Genomic DNA, 18,691 nt, shown 5'->3' with positions numbered 1-18,691 from the left:
TTGTGCTATCAAAATTTTCAACGAAATGATTCCAGTGATGTTGAAAAAATGATCATTAGGAAGTACATTCCACATGTTAGGTAGGTGGTGAAAATATAAGTGTCTGAAAATAATTTTGATAACATTGGTGAATTAGTTTGTTATTGATTTTGTGCTGGAAGTATAAAGCATGATGTGATTGATAATAGAAAACTGGTTCACTGGTGACTTGAGAGATCTGATGGCGAACTAAATGTCCTGTAGTTCAAATTGGTACATAAGTACTAGTAGTCTGCATGGTCGTGTGATTGCTGGCATAATATGTCTCTTAGTAGTAAGTCACCAAACTCGTGTGCAATATGATAGCTGTCTTTGAACTAGACGTACATAGAATTTACCATAATGGATGGACGAAGAGGAAACCAATACTTAGTATAGTGAATTAATTATAAGCATGGGCATGATGTAAAACTATAATATTTATTCAAACTGAAAGCTTCTGATATTATGCCAAGCTAGATCTTCATGATTATCTTGATGAGAAATGTATATTAATTGTGCTGTATGAAGTGGCAGCCGTGGTTGATAGATAAGTGTACAAAATTCCTCAGGTTTGTGCTTTCTCCTGTTTCCAAAATTTATGTTCTCTCAGAAATCAGTTTGAGCTATGTATATACTTCTACATTTCTTATCCAAAAAAATAATACACCACATCAAAATTGAATAGAACAATATTGCATGTGTGATTGACACAAACAATATTGCACGGGTAACTTGAATGTCAGTGCCATGCAAAATTGGACTCCCACACTAATTTATTTATTACAGTGTACAATCAATTTAATTATCATAAGGTAAAAATTAATACATTACAATCATTAAAAGATTCCTTTCTTAAAACTACTACAAGTAATTGGGGTAAAGAATTCCAAACTTGATTGCTTCTGAGAAAAACAATTTGCAATATCAGTCAATGTGTTCCTTTGGTGGTTAATGTATTTCTGAGTATATCGGTATAATTATTATCTACTTCATTGTGGAGAACCTTATGAAATAGTATAGCTCTACTAACAAATCTTCTTTGTTGGAGTATTGGCCATGTCAGCTCTCTTAGCATTTGGGTAACACTGCTCATCGGTCTGTTTAATAATCATGCATTCAAAACAAAGCATTCCATGCATTGTAATACCAATAATATTGTCCTACACGTCATTTTAATGATTCTAATTTGACAATCATAATCTGCACAGAGATCATACCACAGATGCATACACAGGTATAGGTAATGTTAAAATTAATGGTGTCTGGAAAACAATTTTAATGTTACGACATAAGAAACCTCTGACTCTATTGACTTTTGACTTGCACAATCCTGTCTACAATATGTTAAGTCCATGTAATCCTTTTATCAATTGTTACAGTAAGATACTTAATACCGTATGCATTATGGATAACTTTCTAATGAATAGCATACTTATAAATGATTGGATTATACATACAGTAATTTGCTTGTTTTTGTTGTAATCATATGCAAAAACTTGTATGAAAATTTCTTACACAAACTTTTTACATAAGATTGAAATACTCTATTAGAGCAGTCATTCATGTAAATCTTTTTTACACAACAAATTTTATCACGAAATAGTTTGCACGAAAATAAAGCAAATAACCATTTTATGGGATTGAACTTCAATTGAAATTCATGGTGTCTACTTATACTGCTCATAACCAGACTTTATAAGCATCTATCTGTCAGTAAATCAACAACTGCATATATAATTCCTTTTATTTGCATTGATACACACATACTGTACACCATCCTCCTGAATCATGCATGTTTAAGTTTGTATGTAAGCATATTTAAAATACATCAGGAGAGTTGCAAGTAGTTTATATGGATGTTACAGTGTTATTCTACCAGTTACCTTTGAAATTCCTCAAGGAACAGTATTAGGTCCCTTACTGTTCTTATAATGAATTACCATAGACAGTCTCCTGTTACTGCAGTGGCGGATCCAGGATGGGGCATTTGGGGCAAATGCCCCCCCCCCCCCCCTTCAAGATCGAGATACTCTAATAGAGCAGTCAATTACTCTAATAAAGCAGTCACAGTGTTCATGAGGCAGTGTAGCTTACCTATGAAGCTACAAATAGGATTTTATTTTACATAACAGACGTGATATAGTTGGTAAGGATAACTAGCTATTATTGTTGTGACCTTTTTTTTTTTTTTTTTTTTGGTCTTCAACTGGTTTTCAGCAAGTTTTTTTGGTCTTCAACTGTTTTTCAGAAAGGTGCCCCCCCTCTTTCGAAACTCTGGATCCGCCCCTGTACTGTCATTTATAATGCTGATGATGTATTATTGACTTATTGCATCATGTTTTTGAATCAGAAGAGGACTGTGATAAATTGGAAGTTGATGTGTGTGCATTGCAAGAATGGGAAGAGCAGTGGCAGATATAATGAATACTTGATATGGAAAATTAACGCCTCAATATGGTTTTGTTGGATGAAGAAGACAAGCAGCCTGATTGAAGAAAAAGAAACAACAAGGCACAGAGGGCCTACTCTTGTCAGAATCCCAAAAGGCACATCCTACTCAGGGGCGGATCTAGGATTTATAAAAGGGGGGCTAACTCAAGGTACTAATCTCTTGGGTAGAGATGTGTGAAGCACACTTCCCAGCATGCTTTGCATGCTGGAACTAGGGAGGTCTGGGGGCATGCTCCCCCAGGAAAAATTTTGAAAAATAGATGCTAAAATATTGCAATTTGGAGACATTTCCACATAAAATTCATAATATTTTCTGCCTGTAGATATTTTATATACTGCCTTTAGATTGTAGGTATGGCTCTCTGAAGCATTTTGCTAATGGAAAAGTTTGGGTAGGTACAGACAACCAAGTATATGATGCACCCCTCTCACAATTGCACAACACTGCATGTTAGAATAATAATGCTGAAAGTGGAAAATTTTGAAATTTGAACAATACAAGATTGAATCTGAGAGCATTTTCAATGGAAATTGTGTACCCGAATTAAGTATTGCCATACATAATTAACTACACAAGTAGATGAATGAAGCCCTTTAAACAGACCAATGCACTTCATTGTATGCATAGGTGCAGGTAGATTTGGAAAAATTCCATAACAGAAATAACTACATGTTTCCAGTGAATGTTCTATTAGAGTAGTTAGCTGACTGCTCTATTAGAGTATCTCGATCTTGTACACCTCCAATGCTGATTCGAGTCCTTGTTGCATAAACTTTAGCATAAATCCACTGATAATACCTTGGAAAGATGTTTATAAGGTGGTTTTATGAGTATTTGTATTATTGGTGATCATACAATTATGCTAAGACAAAATTTCATTATAATACTCAGCATATTGATCAAGTAAAGCCTAAATATGAAGGGGGGGCTTCAGCCCCCAAAGCCCCCCCCCCCCCTGGATCCGCCCCTGCCACTGGTGAGTTGTTATTGTGGCATAAAATAGTAGCCGTGGGCTGCTTAGTTTGGCCTCTATGTTTGCAACTGTGGTCAGGCAGTGAGTGAGTGGGTGGGTGAGTGAGTGGGTGGGTGAGTGAGTGGGTGAGTGAGTGGGTGGGTGAGTGAGTGAGTGGGTGGGTGGGTGGGTGAGTGGGTGGATGAGTGATTAAGTGGGTGGGTGAGTGAGTGAGTGGGTGAGTGGGTGGGTGAGTGGGTGGGTGGGTGAGTGAGTGGGTGAGTGAGTGGGTGGGTGAGTGAGTGAGTGAGTGAGTGGGTGGGTGGGTGAGTGAGTGAGTGAATGAGTGAGTGAGTGCCGGAGTGGGTGAGTGAGTCAGGACAAATTTCAAGTTTTGGCAATTTTTAAAAAATTCTATATGCAGTCACCGGCAAGTGTTTTCTTGTTTTTAATGCTGTATTTCATGTTAGATGGACTAATATTATTCCATAAAGGTGATTTATCGTGGCGTAAGATGTCTCTAGAATGGTTTTGAAGGCATCATTTTAGGCAGCACATGTCATTTATGGGGGATCCCTACTTAAAAAGTACAGTAGATACTCTGCACATGCCTTGTAAATATCAAAGCATTCTTTAATAAGTAATGGTGAAATGTTATAAATATTGAGTTATTCTAATAGAGTAGTCATAAAGATTCATAACAGAATACTGTGGATGGAAGATCAACAAGCTGCATTAAATTAGCCCTATGGACACTGCAAAGCTCAGATACTGCAACATTACAGTATCACTGTGAAAAAAGAGGAATATAAGATGGTATATCTAATGGCTTAAACTATACAAATAATCTCAATATAGTCTTGCATTATACTAACTATCTTATACTTTAGTATAAACCCCATCTTATATTATGGGAAACAGATTATATTTTAGTTTAATACACATTCTTTGTATGGCTTTGTTTACTTAACTAAATGTGATAACTTTTTAGCTTCACCATCAGGTCTCATTATTGTCTCATTTTTAGCTTCACCATCTCATTATAAGCATCTCATGTGACATAAGATTTTTTTTACTGTACCAAACAAAGTCATGATGATTTTACAATAAGTAGCTACACTTCTGTTAATCACTATAGCTAGCTAACTAGCTTCAGTTTGTTGTGATAATTTCATACGCACACATTTTCATATAGCAAAGCATATAATACCAGAAAAATTAATTATTCAATCTAAGAGACATACAAATCTAGATTTTCTTGCACAGTTAGCACACCTGCAAAAGTTCGTAGTAATGCTTGTTTAAAATTGAAGGGGTCAGTGGTGTGCGCATGCGTATTATGTGCAATTAAGTCGCCATCTTTGTCGCTATTGTTGTATCAGAGGTTGTAAATGTGAGTGATGCGACGGTGTATCTCGCGGAGAGAGTGTGCGCGATCGGCGCTATCGTCCAATGAGCCACGATGATAGTTATGGACCACAACTGTACATCCTTGCTGGCTATAGTGGTGAAGTGGCGCGGCCAAGTGGACAATTCCCGCTTCGATGGCAGCAATCAAAAACAGCTCTAGATGAGTAAGTATTAGACTAAAATGATAGCTTGTACGATAGGTTTAGCCGTATTAAATTGTTTATTGTGTATTGTATGACAATGGCCTGCAAACGATTCAACTTTGGTGTTGCTGTGTACGTATTACATGTTTTATATCCTGTTATCTCAGCTTATGGCGGATGACGAGTGGACACAGTTCATCAGCCATCAACAGTAAGAGTATACATGGTCTGCTCTTACGATTTTGTATATTATCTCTTCAGAGGTACAGTTTCTTGTCGAACCTCTTAGTTCTACAGGCTGTCAGTGTACAACATCTGCAGTGTTAGTTTCCTTCAATGGCAGCTGCTTCCTTTAAAGAATCTGGTAGTGACCATATGCGGACAGTTTTGTTCTTTTTTCACGGAGTTGATCAACGTCATCTTCTAATTACTTACAGCTGTAAGTGCATTAAGCCTGATTGTGTTTTTATTTATTATACAGACTTGGTCTCAGTTCTAGGAGATTCTTCTTATTGCTAACATCTGTAAGTAAGTACACTGAGAGTGTCCAGTATACAATTTATTCGTTTAGGTTTGTGGAAACTGGTCTCATTTCTTCCGGGAACTGGTCTCATTTCTTTATGTTTTTCACTACTTTTTATCAACAGCTGATGGCTGCTACCTTGTCTGGTACTGTAAATGAGTTGAGTGTTTTCAAGAACCTGTTCCGTCTTGTTTGTCCTTATTTCACTGACCATGCTCGTATTGCTAACAAAAGTAAGTTCACTGAGAGTATGCAAATTATATTATATTTAGTCTTGTTTCAGTTGTACTTAGTGATTACAAGATTCTTGGACTTGGTTATCAGTGTATCAGATGCTTCTTGTGAGCTTACGTAACACTCACTGATAACACCTGTAAGTGCACCAAATAACCCAGAATATGAATTATGTTTGCCTCCATTTAGGGTTGTGAGACCTGGTCTTATTAGACTTGTCTTAGATGTACATGGATTTTCGGTCTCAGTTTTAAAAGATTGTTACAAACTGTAAGTACAGTGATTGTTCAGTATACGCATTATATTTACCATCTTTAATAGAGTTGTGGGACCTAGCCGCCATTCTACATGGTAATACTAGGTTTCCAGACAAGGTCTCAGTTTTATGAGATTATTATTGTTGCAAACTGTAAGTCCAACGATTATCCAGAATACACATTATATTTACCATCTTTGTATTAGAGCTGTGGGAGACGACTATCAGATTGTCACAGAGTTCTACATAGTGATGATAATACGGGTGATTTGTAATGGAACTTGTGAATTGTATTTACTGTCTTACCTGCTGCAGTTGGATAAAGACTGATAAATGACGAAATTGATTTGATACTGCCATGGCCAAGGAGACATTGATTTACTAGCTGTACTTATTGTGGTTTTAACATATTTACAGAATTAAATTCATTACAAATATAATTATAGAAATTATTTAATTAAGGTAGCCACAGATTATAGGAGAGTAAAAAAGTACAGTAGTATAGTAGCCAATATATGGTTGAAATAGGCTTAGTATAGTCTGATAATACACCGCACTATACTAGTGATTTAATCTCTAATATATGACTGTCTTAAATGTATTCAATAAGCTTGTTATAGTAAAGTCCTAATCTAATAATATATGTGACCGGATCTTGGAAAACCTACCTTTTGGGCACAAGCAAACTTTTTGGGAAAACTCAATTGAAAATTTCAACATTTTTTTCAATATTAATTTTTTTTGCACATTTGGATAAAGCAACTATTAAACCTTCTTGCTGTGAAGTTTCACACCCATAGCTTGTTTTTCTTAGGAGATATGGATGATTATATCAGACCATGTAGTAATTTCACATGCGTGGGACAACAATTAACTTACAAATTAGGTGATTTGTTCAGGTGCTGGAATGGCTAAAACTTAGTCTTAGACAATAATACATGGCATTTAATTGCATAAATGTACCAAGAATACTTCATTAAACTATCAGAAATGTCTTTTAAAGTATTCTAGATAGTAATAACGGAATTATTGGTAAACAAAGTGGTTTGTCACCATTTGTCACCCTTAATCACTCACAGAACTCAATACATTACCATAAAAGTTAGTTTGTAATGTACAGGAGAGAAAATTGGCCATATCTCAGGAATGCTTAAAGATATTAAGTTGAAATTTTGACACAAGATAGATAAGCACCCAGTACCTTATTTAAGCTATAAAACAGAAAATTGACCAATGTGCCAAAAAGGTAGGTTTTCCAAGATCAGGTCACATATGCTGTACTATTTCATTCCAATACTAACATAATAAGACTGTTATAGACCTTATTATTCTGAGCTTTTTTCACAGTGTATCACAGCACTATTTATGTAGCCCATGCCAGAAACAGGTTTAACAGGAATACAATAGATCAGTACTAGTGAAAATCAAACCAGACTGTGCAACTTTCCTTACACTCCCCATATTGTACACCACTAACGTATCCATTGAAAACATGGGGCCTTATAATAAATGATCACTTTGTCATATAATACTAACATTGAAACAGCTAAAGAAAACTGTCCAACCTATATTTTGACTATTCCAAAACTGACTGACAAAAGCTCGGTGTTATTTATGGAGCTGTGACTTTATAGATACTACTCTTATATTAAGGCTAAAATTGCCATTGATTAATCCACTCCTACAGTCAAACTTGAGAAATATCCTAAGTGTTTTCACATCTGAAACCAGACACCTCTCTAACTGGACACAACCCTATGCAGAAGGGTTAGACTGATGCCAAGTTACAAAAGTATGAAGCTAATATGAACTAGCCCAACAATAGATGAATTCCATAAGGAATTTTAAACAGTTGCCCCTAGCAACCTAAATTTTACAGTATTTTGTAGGTGTGAATGTCAAAAGTAATGTCTTTAATTTTTTTAAAGTATTGCATATATAGGTCACAAGATATGACATTTTGAAGTTTGCAGTTTTCCCATACATTATCTATGGGAGGGCCCCTTCTGGGAAATCACTTGGATAATGTATGGAAAACCACAAATTTTAAAATTTCATATCTCCTGATCTATATACTCTATTGTTTTAAGATTTGGAGAGGTTAATTGTGAGATTCACACCTACAAATAAATAATGTTAAATTGAGAAATGATATTAATTGAATTTGTTGTTTTCTCACACATTATTTTTGCCCAGAAGGGGCAACTGGTGCCCCCTCTCATAGACAATGTATGGAAAAATGACACACTTTAAAATGCTATATCTCATGACCTATAATATGCTATCCTTTTAAAATTGGATATGTTACTATAGACATTTACCCCTACAAATATTGTAAAATTCAGGTTGCTAGGGGAAACTTTTGTTATTATGAAATTCATCCATTTGCAGGTTGCAAGAATGGTAAAATTTACAAGCATGCATATAAACAGTTACTTATAGTCATTCTTCTCTTGTAGCTACAATGTATCATGAAGATTTGTCTGTTGCAACTGATTGTGAAGAAGCAGAACTCTTTCTTTTCAGTTTATACAACATCAGACTTTGTTCTGCCTCCAAAATACAACATTCATCAGTGATATTACAATCTCACATACATATGTGCTGCAATCATTAACTGGTTTAAAGCCAAAGGTATTGGTCAAGAGACTTTCAGAGAATGTGCTCACTCATTGTGTATCCCTCCCAAAGTCTGGCTCTTATCACACTACTCCACAAGAATGGACAATACATCAAATTGTACAAACAACATACCCAAAATTATCAACCAATTCCTTATTATGTTGTGTGTCCAAGGGAGAATGGCTTGTGTAAGATAATATTAGCAATGTTGTTACTGTATCGTCAATCTTCCAAGCTCTCTTTGGCTTTCTCTCTAGTTGTGCCTGTTCCTGTTTCAAACAACTCTGACTATTTCTCAATTTTCTCACCTCCACTCCTAAAACATGTGTTGACATCATTTATGTACATACTTAGATTTCCATAGTAAAGTTTAAATCATTTCAATTCTCAAAATCTGTCTGTCCCCACAACTGACTCACTACCAAATCTAAAAACCATCTTTGCTAAAACCTTGGCTCCTAAGCCCCTTTACACTTTTGTCCTTTTTTGTATATGTAATTTTGCTGCCAAACTTTTAGTTCCTGCTGCAAGCTTCTAAGTTAGGCTTGTGTCAAATATGCCAGCATAATAAAAAGTATAATAGGCTGGAGTTCTATGCCAGCATAATGCTAGCACATTAGGTGGATATTTCAAGCTATGGAGCTTAATTACATAAAATAGATTGATACTCCCTAATAGAACAGTCAGTGGAAACTGCAAACTGCGATACCTTAGAACGATACTCTTTAATAGAACAGTCACTTAGGACTGGAATACACTATAGAGAATTCACTGATTAAATGTTCCAAGATAATTGTAAGAAATGTTGCTAACCTAGGAGCATAATGCAAGCATAATGGGAACACTGAAGAGATAATATGTAGGTGAAAAGTTTGGGAAATTCTTGAAAGCATTTTGGGCACTTTTGACTCAAGGCTACTCAAAGTTCAGAAACCCCTGCCTCCTCCCCCTTCCCTGAATGTCATAGTGAAACTCATGTACAGCAGCTTTGCAATCAGCAACTGACACTAACTGCCAATATTTTATTCATACAAGTGGCACTCAAACACTAAACCATGCATTACAGAAGTGAGTCAAAGTTTTTAACACACTTTATTTAGTATGTAGTGCTGATGGAATTTATATTATAGGCATAACATAAACTTTTTGGTATGTATCTAGCTACCGTACATATATTACAAATATTATGAAATAGCCAACCATGAGTAGTAGTAGCTACTTCCAGTAAAGTACATATATGGGCACACAATATATCCAATGATAGTTTCCAAGAAATAGCAGAGGTATAGTTTCTGTAAACAAACCTTGTGTGTACCTACTTGTTTTGCTAACCACAAATTTCTTAAAGGAAATTCTTAATCATTTCCAAGAAGAAGCCATTGTCTGATATTATCCAAGCATTTTATATTTCAGAGAAAAACGGGCAATTGGAAACAGTGGAAATGGAAACCGGAAATGGAAATGGTCAAATTGTCATATAAATGTACCCTAGAGTAAAACCCTTGTTTAGTGGCCACCTCTAAAAGACCACCTTCTTATAAAGACCACCTCCATACAAAGACCACATTGTGATAAGATCTCAAAGATAGCTGACCTTTTATAAGACCATTTCATGGTCCACTGAAAGACCACCCTCTTTACAAAGACCACCCTCTTTACAAAGACCACCTCTCACATTGTAATAATAGCTACGATTCCAAGCATCTAGGGTAAAACCTCGCTTAGTGTCACTTTTAAAGACCACATCTGTACAAAGATCATCTCTATACAAAGACTACATTGTAATTAGGTTCTAAAGATAGGTAAGGCCACTTCATGCTCACCTTTTACAAAGACCACCTATTTACATGGTAATATTTGATAAGCTTCAAACATGTATCTCATAGAAAGAGGTCAATGTCATCTCCCATATTTGGTCCACACTTCACTCAAGTCATCTACCATTATCGCTTAATTTGTACCAGAATGTGTCAAGTCCTTAGTCCATGCAAGTGAAATGTGGCCAGTACACTAACCTACTGTATCAACAAAAAATGAGGTCTCATAAAGAAATGATGACCTTAAGAATGTAATATTTTTTAGCTGACCTAGCTGTTTTGATAAGTCATGAAATAGATGCTTGGAACCTAGGTATCATTACGATGTGGAGAAGTGGTCTTTGTAAAGAGGGTGATCTTTATAAAAGGTGACCATGAAGGTCAGTATGTCTTAGCCATCTTTGAGATCTAATTACAAAGTGGTCTTTGTACGGAGGTGGTCTTTGTATGGAGGTGGTCTTTATACGAAGGTGGTCTTTAAGAGGTGGCCACTATACAAGGGTTTTACTCTAGGATACATTTATACATAGATACTATATACCTTATATATTATCTATGATTTATATGACGATTTTACCATTTCCATTTTCCATTTCCACTTTCCATTTCCGGTTTCCATTTCCACTGTTTCCAATTGCCCGAGAAAAACCATAGCAATCCAGGCTATACTGAGTACCAGTAGAGTATTACATACAGTACATGTATAATTTGTAAATTTGGTTACAGATATGTATACATGTGCAATATATACATAAATTAGATAGATATGCAGAGGGTATGGAGTTACCACATGAAGCTATATTATTATGTGCGAGACAAAGTTAACTAAGACAATAAGGTTAATTGCTTACTTCTAACTAAAGTTCATAAATAATTTCATTTTATATACTGCATTTCCCTCAATACATGCTATATACAATTCTCATCCATTAATACACATGTCTTTTGCTCCACATTAGTTTTATTACCAGTAGTTGAAAAATGACAAGAAGTACTGGCAATCAATGTGATCTACGCATGTACGTATACGTATCTAATATAAGTGCTATAATGATGTCAGCTAGAATTCATGTTACCTGAAGACGTTCAGTGCCTATGTACATGTATCACTATTACTAGTTATATCCTTATAAGTAAAATATAATAACCAATGGTACTTCTTGGAAAACCCAGGGACTTTCAAGCAATCATGTAATGTGATTACTTGTGTACACACAGCTGGCCATAATGTCTAGGAATTTTATAAGTACTGACACTGTAACATAATGATATCTGTTACACAGCTACCTCTCACATTGATATAATTATAATGCAATAATTCTGTTTTGGTTTACTGCTAGTGTATATACCAAATGTTTGGAAAGTTTGGTGGATCAGGAAGAAAACTTTGGCAGTACAATTACTGTAGCTATAGCACCTACAAAATTAGTATGTACACGTTCTGTCAAATCAAAAATGAAAAATATCCTTCTAATAGCATAACAGCCTCAGCTTCTGCACAAAAAAGGTGATTAGTAACTATTGTTCCAATCATTGTAGTTCATACAGTTGTTTCATATGTTACTTAATAATAAACCTCTAAATATTGTACTTTAAAATGGTATGGTGCCCCATCCTGTCTTCTCTGGTTAGATCAAAATTATGCAGTTTATGGGATATGATCTAAGTGAAGAGGCTTTAAATTTAGAGCAAAAACATTGCATGCTTCCTCAACCTGCAGCTTGGAGATGACGTGTAAAACCCAAGATGGAAGCATTGTAGTAATAAGGTTATAGTTACATAAATCCACTCTCTTGACATAATAAATGATGGACTCACAAGCTGCACACTTTGCAAAACTACATACAAGAAAGAATGGTTATACACACATGCTATGTCCACTGTGTCTTACCATATGAATATCTGTCGGTTTGGGACTAGTTGAAGTGCACAGTAATGGTAACTATATCTGGAAACAGTATTTCAACACACACATACTTGGTAATAGAGATGGTAAAACAACAGAGGCACAAGTGGCAGATCAATATGCAATCCGATGCACACCCCTAGCACTTTGAGTGAGTGTGGGCAATCAATTTGTTAGACTTTATTATCACCTCCTGCAGTGTATCAATCTGTTAATCTGTGCATATCAGTGACAGATTTCTTTCGGGAGACGCTCTAAGGGTTCCATGGATGGTTTGACCACCATTTGGCTGAGGCATGCGGTAAAATAAAAATAACCATTTTAATTACCTCCCTAAACCATCCAACACTGCTTCTCCAGGACTTGCAAACATATTAATGTCTGTAGGAATAATCATCACTTTATGTTTCTTAAGTTTTATCAGAGGAGGACTGTACAATGAAATACCTACTTCCAGCCATATTATCTTGCAATGTGCCCTTACCTGCAATCCGCCAAAACATTAGTGGTACATCACATCTATATAATACAACCAATCACAACTCTGAAACACAAGTGAAACTGGTAACACTAACCCATTGTACATTGCTTTCGTGAAGGATGAGTGCTGAAACATATGCAGAAAATACTACCAATATACTCCTTGTATGAAGTACAACATTGCCTTAATGTGAAATGTGCTATTTAGTCCTAAGGTTATCATGTGTTAATTTACAGGCAATTAAGTAATGTTTGGATTTTGTTGACGTTCTTCACACCAAGTGTATGATGGCTACTGCCAGTTTCAGATGAACAATAAAATTTTATGATATCAGTGATTCCATACATAGCCCAGATACTTAGACTGTGAAATCCTTTAACATGAACTGGTGCAATATGGGGAATTCCAACAGCAGCCAAGTGTTACAAACCACCAGGGAACACACACACACACACACACACGTACACACACACGCACACGCACACACACACACACACACCACTACATATGTACACCACTACATACACATATTTACACTGGCTGCAAGAAGGACAAGTCAATTTCTTGTTCTTTGAACTGGTCCATTCTCTTTAACTGAAGAAATTTTTAAGTCTATTCCACCAGGAGCTCCCCTGCACCTCAGTGTTCTCCTCCTAGGAAGGTGTGAAGGACAAATAGCTTGAACAGAGTGACTCCACCTAAAGAATTAGGTGCCATATGTAGTTTTCAGAACGCTATTACCCTATATTTAATTATAATAATCCTTACAAGTAAATGTATTATTAACCAATGGTATTTCTTGGAAAACCCAGGGACTTTCAAGCAATCATATATGTGTATACTTGTGTATGTACAGCTGGCCATAATGTCTAGGAATTTTATATAGTGCTGGCTCTGTTACATATTGCATTACCAACTTTAAAATGATTATCTGCTACACAGCTAGCTACCTGTCACATTGATATATAATTGTTTTTGGTTTTACTGCACCAAATTTTTTGATCAAAGTGTACCCATAACAGGAAAGTTGTGGATCGGGAAGAAAACTTTTTGGTGCTACAGTTAGCTATAGCACCTACAAAAATAAAAAACTTCCATACATATGTACACATTCTGTCAAATCAAAAAATGAAAAGTATCTTTCTAATAGCATAACATCCTTAGCTTCTGCGCAAAAAAGTTGATGCGTAACTATTGTTCCAATCATTATAATTCATACAGTTATTTCATGTTACATAATAATAAACCTCTTAAAATATTGTCTTTTAAAATGGTATGGTGCCCCATCATATATACTGTCTTTATGGTCTTGTTGCAATAATATTCCCACTAGAATTGAGTCCCATGATAATAATATTGCTGCTGCTTCCCATATTGATGAAGCAATGTACAAACTTACAAGGCTTCTCTGGTTGGATCAAAATTATGCAGTTTATGGGATATGATCTACATAAGTGAAGAGGCTTTAAAGTTGGGACAAAAATATTGCTTGCTGCCTCACCCTGCAACTTGGAGATGACGTGTAAAACCCAAGATGGAAGCATTATTGTAATGATTATAGTTACATAAATCCACTCTTCTTGACAAAATAAATGACATGGAATCGGACTCTCAAGCTGCACTCTTTACAAAGCCACGTACATACAAGAAAGAATGGATTAGTTATACACACATGTATATGTCCACTGTGTCTTACCATATATGAATATCTGTTTGGGACAAGTTGAAGTGCACAGTAATGGAAACTATATCTGGAAACTATATCTGGAAACAATATATTACTTACTCTAGCTAGCCTCTGGTTCATGCGTATCACATTCTTGATATTGAATTTGCATGATAGCCCATCAACACATAAACGTGGTAATGGAAGTGATAAACAACAGAGGCACAAGCGGCAACCCAACATGCAATCCCCATTCTTAACATGGCATACACACCCCTAGCAAGTTGAGTGACTGTGGGAAACCAAATAGTTGGAATTTACGATCTGTAAATGTGACCAGGCCTGCAAAAATAGGGCATGTGGGAACATGATTTTTGCCTACTTTTTCAAACTTTCATCACTCATAACTTTTTGTACCATTATGCTATGACAATACAATTTTCAGCTCTTAGTAAGCATTTAGTTGGCTTTATGATGCAAGTTACAGAATGCAAATATTTTGCTTCAGTACTAAGACAAGAACTGTTAGCATGTCAGGGTGTAATTTGTGCACACATGCCCTATTTTTGCAGGCCTGGTCACAAATATCAATTACTGAACTTACTTTCTTGGGCTTTAAGGGTTCCACGGATGGTTCAACTACCATTTGGCTGAAGCATGTGGTAAAGTAAATTAATTTGGTTGATGATCTTTATGAAATTGCTTAGTGTTTTGACAGCTGCTTTTTGCCGGACAATCAAGACAGTCACTACATAAAATAGTCAATATATTAGTCATCATTACATACAGCACCACGGAAGTTAGAAGCAGTTGCAATGTCATTTGGCAAGTCATTCCACCAGTGTGCAGTGATGTAGTGAAATGGTTTCTGGGTATAGCTAATGGTCTACAACGGTGCGTTTGTATACGTTTACTTGAACCAATGCAAACACTATTGGTGGATCCAGGGAGGTGCATGTCATGTTCTGATTGATATATCTGCTGCAAGCACACAAGAAGCAATATCTGACCAGTGATGGAATTGACAACAAGTGAAATTTATGACGATAATAGGACACTTAGTCAAAATTTCATAAGGAGGCAACGATATGCACACCTCAGTCACGTAGACGTTGTAATCTCTGCTGATGTGGTGAAGTTACAGTTGCAGGCTGAGCATAGATTAAGCAAAACAGTTAAATTAACATTTTGATGACTTCAGTTGGAAGAGAACACTGGTAAGGGTTGATCCAAAACAAATAAAAGACATTTTATGCAGATATCTAAGACATTTTCAGTCCATTGAAGTATACTGTCAAAAATGACCCAAGATCATATTTTTGAACATTTAACATCTACAAAGGGGTACCATCAATACAAACATCTGGTGGTAAAAGCAACTTGGATCTGGGCCGAAACCACATCTAACTACATTTTGAGACATGAAGCTGCATTTGCTTCCCTAAGCCTAGACTGCAAGTTGAGACAAATCACTTAACATATTCTGCTGGACAATAGCTTGAGTGATTCCGGAGCTAAACTGAAGCAGCTTGCCATAAGTAGTCTGTGCTGACATCTCATTCACATACATTAAGAACAGTATGGGACCCATAACATTTCCAATGCCTTTCTCTCACCAAGCCCAACTACAAATAACAATTGTCACAGTTATATTTTTTGATTACAATCTGATAGATAATTAGCAAACTACAACAGCTCAGTTTTGCACTCTCCAAGATCACTCAATCTCTGTAGGAGAACATGATGGTCTATAGAGTCTAATGCTTTGTGTATAAAATATCAAGGAATGCCACACAAACAGACAAGTTACAATCAATTGCTTCAGCAATACTACTGAACTGAGTTGATTAGCAACTATCTTTTCTAATACTTTTTGCAACCACCAGAACGATTGATATGGGTTGGGGTGCATGATACAGCTGAATTAGCTGGCTAAAAATGACTCAGATTGAGAATACAGTTTTCTTGGACTGCTTTAGCTACGTAGTTACCAGCTTATATAAAAGATGATGGATCACTACCAAATCTGGAAACCACTTTTCCTGCCTTACATGAATCCAGCAAACACAGTCGCATTCTTATTAATGGGTGCATAGTCACATTAATGATGCTGTGAAAATGCACCAAAACTACTTGTCTTCACATTGCCACAATTATATAGGTAAGAAATGGTTATTATAAAGAACTCATGATCAGTATGTGATCATAAGGTTTTGATATACTTGTAACCTTCTTGGACCCTGAAATGTTTAAAGCAGTATAATTATTGCAATATAGGAACATTAGGTCTATGGCATAATGGATCTGATGCAATTATTGCAGTAGACCTGCATGGTTTGTTGTATAGCTATATATAGTTGTGTTTGCTATTGTTTATGATAATAAACTTCATATAGCAGCAATATGGTTGAATTGACACAATATGCGCAATGTAGCTATTCCAGTTTCCAAGAAATTAGAGCTAGAGGTTTAGTTTTTTGTAGAGAAACCTCATGTTACCTACAGTATGTATACTGCTAACCAAAAAAATTTCACTCTTTTCCTGTATTAACAGCCCGCTGATTTAAGAATAATACATAATTCTTTAATTAATACCATACCTGTTTCACTGCCCATACCAGGGGCGGATCTAGGATTTATAAAAGGGGGGGGCTAACTCAAGGTACTAATCTCTTGGGTAGAGATGTGTGAAGCACACTTCCCAGCATGCTGGGGTCTGGAGGCATCCCCCCCCAGGAAAAATTTTGAAAATAGATGCTAAAATACTGCAATTTGGAGACATTTCCACATAAAATTCATAATATTTTCTGCCTGTAGATATTTTATATACTGCCTTTAGATTGTAGGTATGGCTCTCTGAAGCATTTTGCTAATGGAAAAGTTTGGGTAGGTTACAGACAACCAAGTACATGATGCACCCCTCTCACAATTGCACAACACTGAATAGGTGCAAGTTAGAATAATAATGTTGAAAGTGGAAAATTTTGAAACTTGAACAATACAAGATTGAATCTGAGAGCATTTTCAATGGAAATTGTGTACCTGAAGTAAGTATTGCCATACATATAAACTGCACAAGTAGATGAATGAAGCACTTTAAACAGACCAATGTACTTCATTGTATGCATAGGTGCAGGTAGATTTGGAAAAAATCCATAACAGAACTAACTACATGTTTCCAGTGAATGTTCTATTAGAGTAGTTAGCTGACTGCTCTATTAGAGTATCTCGATCTTGTACACCTCCAATGCTGATCCGAGTCCTTGTTGCATAAACTTTAGCATAAATCCACTGACAATACCTTGGAAAGATGTTTATAAGGTGGTTTTATGAGTATTTGTATTATTAGTGATCATATAATTATGCTAAGACAAAATTTCATTATAATACTCAGCATATTGATCAAGTAAAGCCTAAACATGAAGGGGGGGGGGGGGCTTCAGCCCCCAAAGCCCCCCCCCCCCCCCCCCCTGGATCCGCCCCTGCATACAAGTCTCAATAGTAGCAGTGAAATTTATCCCGTATTTCACTGACAGCAGTGAAAAAGTTGTAATTGCAATTTCTCTGGCCTCTAGAATTTATGTTAACAATGTAGCGTCAATTAGTGTTGACACGTGTTTACTACATAGTGACAAATTGCGTACATAACAACGCTAATGCACAGCATGCGTATTAACTGGGAATAGCATGAGTAGCAGTGAAATTTGGGATAAATACCACGAGTGATGTATTGGAAATGGTTAAATTTCCAATATTGGAAATTTTTCCCCATTTCCAATACAACACTAGTGGTATTTATCCCAAATTTCACTGCTACCCATGCTATTACTAATACTAATCACATAGACTATGAGTGATTTAGTTTGCCATGCATTAGTCTCAATAGTAGGAGTGCAATTAATCCCAAATCGCATGGCCTTGTTTCTGTAATTTCACTGTAAAGTAGCCAATAAAATAGCAAAATAACAGAAGCCTTTTAAGTGCATCAAGAAAGTGATATAATGAATAGCCAATCAAATAAGCTGACAATAGAAGCCTTTTAAGTGCAACATATGTAGGCATTTTGAGTAGCCAATCAGGATTGCTCAGGGGCGGATCTAGGATTTATAGAAGGGGGGGCTAATTCAAGGTACTAATCTCTTGGGTAGAGATGTGTGAAGCACACTTCCCAGCATGCTTTGCATGCTGGAACTAGGGGGGTCTGGGGG

General features: G+C 36.1%; 4 long non-coding RNA genes across 7 annotated transcripts in view; 1 reads left to right on the top strand and 3 right to left on the bottom strand.

The window, feature by feature from the left end:
• LOC136256079 (uncharacterized) overlaps nt 1-18,691 on the bottom strand; it is a 236,119-nt gene that overhangs the window by 171,829 nt on the left and 45,599 nt on the right. The window lies entirely within an intron of this gene.
• LOC136256143 (uncharacterized) lies at nt 4,748-6,431 on the top strand. 3 transcript variants are annotated; one of them, XR_010701348.1, is made up of 10 exons: nt 4,748-4,999; nt 5,146-5,189; nt 5,240-5,417; nt 5,472-5,502; nt 5,550-5,734; nt 5,785-5,874; nt 5,925-6,005; nt 6,057-6,144; nt 6,198-6,255; nt 6,307-6,431. It is a non-coding gene; the product is annotated as an uncharacterized lncRNA (long non-coding RNA). The 3 variants fall into 3 exon arrangements; XR_010701346.1 differs by having other exon boundaries at nt 5,460-5,502; XR_010701347.1 differs by having other exon boundaries at nt 5,460-5,502; nt 5,774-5,874.
• On the bottom strand, nt 8,354-11,220 carry LOC136255465 (uncharacterized). The gene is made up of 3 exons (XR_010700899.1): nt 11,008-11,220; nt 8,746-8,929; nt 8,354-8,698 (listed from the first exon to the last, which is right to left on the bottom strand). It is a non-coding gene; the product is annotated as an uncharacterized lncRNA (long non-coding RNA).
• On the bottom strand, nt 11,860-13,532 carry LOC136255464 (uncharacterized). Its single transcript, XR_010700898.1, has 2 exons — nt 12,322-13,532; nt 11,860-12,268 (listed from the first exon to the last, which is right to left on the bottom strand). It is a non-coding gene; the product is annotated as an uncharacterized lncRNA (long non-coding RNA).

The sequence above is a fragment of the Dysidea avara genome, chromosome 5 (genome assembly GCF_963678975.1).
Source record: "Dysidea avara chromosome 5, odDysAvar1.4, whole genome shotgun sequence".
NCBI classification, from domain to species: Eukaryota; Metazoa; Porifera; class Demospongiae; order Dictyoceratida; family Dysideidae; genus Dysidea; species Dysidea avara.
Note: the sequence above shows the minus strand (reverse complement) of the source record. Positions and strands in the feature narration are given on the sequence as shown.